At 46.7% G+C, this 4,103-nt stretch overlaps 1 protein-coding gene across 1 annotated transcript in view; it reads left to right on the plus strand.

The window, feature by feature from the left end:
• The first annotated feature begins 2,458 nt into the window (after positions 1–2,458).
• NRXN3 (neurexin 3) overlaps positions 2,459–4,103 on the plus strand; it is a 1,691,473-nt gene continuing 1,689,828 nt past the window's right edge. The window contains exon 1 of the mRNA XM_034643175.1: positions 2,459–2,559. The gene's annotated coding sequence lies outside the window, so the exon portion shown is untranslated. The remainder of the gene's footprint in view (positions 2,560–4,103) is intronic.

Genomic DNA, 4,103 nt, shown 5'->3' on the forward strand with positions numbered 1-4,103 from the left:
GGTATTTCCCCCTGGGCATTGCTGTGGTCACTAAAATAATCGGATGAACCTGGTATCAATGATCTATTGACATCATAATGCTACATAAAAAACCACCCCCTGAACCTCATCGACTTAAAACAATAACCATTTAACATTGTTCGTGGGTTTATGGATTGGTTGGCCAGCTCTGCTGATCTGGGCTGGGCTCAGCTGGGCTTGCTTACACATCTGTGGTCCACTGGCAGGTTGGCCGGAGGCTGACTGGTCTAGGATGACCTCAGCTGGGGAGACGCAGCTCTTCTCCACATGCTCGCTCATCTTCCAGAAGGCTAGCTACTCTTGTTCTCATGATGGAGACAGAGAGGGGGCGTGGGGAGTGGGCGAGGTCTCTCGAGGCCTAGCCTTGGAACTGAGACATTACTGCCCACTCGTGCTGCTGCAGTCTGTTGGTCCAAGTAAGTTACAAGGCAACCTAGATTCAAAGAACAGGGAAATAGACCCAACCCCTTGATGGGAGGAACTACCGAGTCACATTGCAAGTGGTGTGGGAAGGATGGAGAATTGGGGCCATTTCTGTATTCAATCTGCCACAAACTCTGGGGAGAGAAAAATGCCCTCATTCCAAGTACCTCCTGATGGCCAAAGTGAACTGCCCACTTCTGGCTCCTCTCTGCAGGCTGGGAGCCATCAGAGCCTCCAGACCCTTTTCCCTCCTCACTACGTGGCCTCTGCCAGAGAAGCCATAATTCTCCCTATGAATTGCCAGCCTCTAGCCCCTCCCTTCTGTGTCTCTCTGCTCCAAGCCTGAGGGCTGTCGTGGGCGACCAGCTGGCTTGATGAATGCCGCTTCTGTAAACCTTCCCCGGCCTCTGTCGCAACATCAGCGTGAAATGAACTTGCTAATACTCTGAGAGCCACAAACCTTTTCCTCTTCCCCAGCACAACGCATCGAATCGATCTGGCTGGGTGAGCCACGACAAACCCCACAGAAAAAAGCATCAGCAAATTTAAAGCCTTGTTCGAGGTCTTGATTCACCATAAACCAAGTTGCCGGCAGCAAGCATTGACACTTTGTCCACTGCGGTTGATACTGGGATTTATCGACTTGCCGTAAGATGTTGATATTGACCAAGACTGAGTTCCAGATGAAAAGGCCCGTGGCAGTATGTCTTTATTGCTGAAGTAATCCGAGGATTTGCTAATCCTTCCTAGTCCCACTCAATAATGTTGCAGAAATTCTTTCGGAACAGAGAGACCATCACTTAGATACAACAAGATGCTCTTTCCCCACAAGCCCTCCTGAAGGAGGGATGGAGATACAAGCAGTGTGTTGAGAACATGACCAAAGTGTTGGAAAATCTATTCACGCCCACACCCCAAACCATAACACCTTTAACTTTTAGAGACCCAGCTCTATCCTCCTGGGAAACTGCCCAGGAAAAAACACAACAGGACTTCACAGGAGACCTGCTCACGATTAGTGTCAGCTTCCCTTTCTCCAGTGGTCCTCAGGCTAACGGATCCCAATCCAAGGGGATGCTATGATGTCACCCTTAGTGCGGGCCCCTGACAGTGAAATTAATGTGACATTTGGTTCTTGCTAATTTCAAGGCCCACTAGGAACACAGAGAAAGAAGGGAAAATTTATTACCTGCTAAATTATTTTCTGATTGAAATACAGTCTGCAGCCCTCGTTTTAGGGAAGGATATGTTTGCAGTAGAATCATATATAGTGACTTTTGAGTTATTTTAGGTGTCAAGGTCCCTGGGAAAACCAACAAAGAGAAGATGAGCAGACAGAACAGGGCCAAGGAAGCAGCTCTGAGAGGCAAGTAAAGGAGTGAGGCGGAAGGGCAGAATTTCCAGCCCAGCTTCCTTACTCAGCTCTGTTCTGCTTGATAACCTCTACAGGCCCATTCAAGGAGAAAAAGAGAGGTCAATAGGGAGAGGCCAAGGAAGGCAGAGCTTTCACAGACATGCCCCCTTACAGTCAGGGGGGCACGTGCAGGATGGCCCAGATGTTGATCCACAGTGAGACCCTTGCTCCATCCTCCATTCAAGACCTGGGATGCCATTAGCAGTGCCATCACGACTAGCCCTCCAGCTTGCCGCTCCAGGGAGGAAGGAACTGGTCACTGCATCAAATGCATCCCAACGAGGCGGTGACACAGAGATTCAGAGCACAGGCTTGGCGGTCAGACAATAATGGGTTTGGAACCTGGCTTCAGCATTTACCAGCTGGGTGACCTTGGGTAAGTCTCTTATCCTTTCTAAGCCACAGCTGTCTCATCTGTAAAAAGGAGGGAATAATAACAGTGCAATGGCAGACACTACATATCCCCTCCTTTTCCCCTCTGCCAACAGAATATCACTTTTGCTCAGGTATCACTTCTTACGATCTCTAGGGACATGGACCCGGTTCCTGATCCAGGAATGAACATGGGAGCAGCTCTGGTCAATGAGATGAAAAGGAATATTTCTGGGGTGATTCTGGGGAAGATTTCCCTTCACGGATAAGAGAAGTTGGCAAGGAGCATCATTTAGCTCTGACACCTGCTTCCCTCCTGACGTGAATAGGTGAGTGGGAGGAACCTCCCTGATCATGCTGCGCTCTGCTTCTTACGGTGGAAATGTGATTAATGCTATGGCTTTAGCAGCCCTTTTATTACCAAGAGACCATGGGGGTGTGGAGACACCTAACCAGCGTCCTTACATCACGGGGCAGCTAAAACAAAGCCATCGACTGCCCATGTTTCATGTGAGAAAAATGACCCCTTATTTGTTAATGCTACTGTGAGTTAGTTATTCTGTTCCTTGGAGCCAAAATCATTCCAAAATGATACAGGGACCTACTTGGTGGTTTGATGAGAAAATGAAATGCGCTAGGCAGAGGATCTTCTGGACAGAGACCTCAAAGTTCCTCCAGTCTCTGTGCAAAGTTTTGACCGTAGGTTTGTGAGATTTGCTGCCCAGGAATAATGATGAAAGCAGGAGGCTGGGAAAGGAAAGGAGGAGAGTGGGTGGGTTTCTCCACTTTTCTCTTTTAGTTTTGGGAAGAGAGCAATTCAGGTCTTAGTGGGCTGATTCTCCATCCACCTGGCATGTGTTTTCTGCTGGGTCAAGCACCTAGTGAATACATCTTGCAGGCAATGGATTTTCAAATTTGTGTGAACCTCAAATACTGGTAGATTTCATTCAGTTTTCTCACTTCTTTACCTACTACTTTCAGAGCTGTGTAGGGCATCATTTTAGTTTGGGGTCCGAAAGCAGTGGCCCCATTGTTTTAGTTTCAAATTTCTTTGCCATTTAATGTACAATCTGTATATAAACTCAAGGGGACTAGATAGCTCCCTTTGCAAAGAAACCTTTTGGTAAGTGAAGTATCAGTTTCTGATGCTAGGAATCATCTTCCAATTAATGTATTTGCTAAAATTCATGACAACCCAATAGGTGAGTTCTCCAATAGGGCGGATATCTGCCCCTGAATGGCTTCTGAACCCTGAAGCTCAGCGTGTCCTGGCAGCCCACAGCCGGAGAGAACCTTGCAGGCTATTTGCAAGAATGAGGGCAGGGACGGGGAGGTGATGTATTCTTGTCTTTGAGTTGCTCTGGCTTTGAGTTGATATAACGTGTCTTTTTTGAGCTTAATATTCCTTTACAATTTATTTTAAAAATTATTATATAAAGAAATTTGTGTTTTGTGTGTGTATGTGTAGTTCTATTAATTTTGGCCCTTATGTGGATTTATGTAACCACCCCACGGGTCAGAACAGTGCCCCTCCATGTTTATACTTTCTATCACATTGTTCTGCTCACCTGTCTAATTTCCACCACTATGGTTTTGTGTTTTTGAGTGTCATATAAATGGAAAAATAGAGTATGTAAACTTAAAAAAAAAAAGGTTTTATTTATTTATTTATTTGGTGGGGGAGCATGAGCAGAGGGAGGGGCAGAGGGAGAGGGACAAGTAGACTCCCGCTGAGCAGGGAGTCTGACATGGGGCTCGATCTCAGGACTCCTGGGATCATGACCTGAGCTGACAGCAGGTGCTTAACTGATGGAGACACCCAGACACCCTGAGTTGGTAATATTTTGAGATGGCTTTTTTTTTTTTTTTTTTT

The sequence above is a fragment of the Ailuropoda melanoleuca genome, chromosome 14 (genome assembly GCF_002007445.2).
Source record: "Ailuropoda melanoleuca isolate Jingjing chromosome 14, ASM200744v2, whole genome shotgun sequence".
Lineage (NCBI taxonomy): Eukaryota > Metazoa > Chordata > Mammalia > Carnivora > Ursidae > Ailuropoda > Ailuropoda melanoleuca.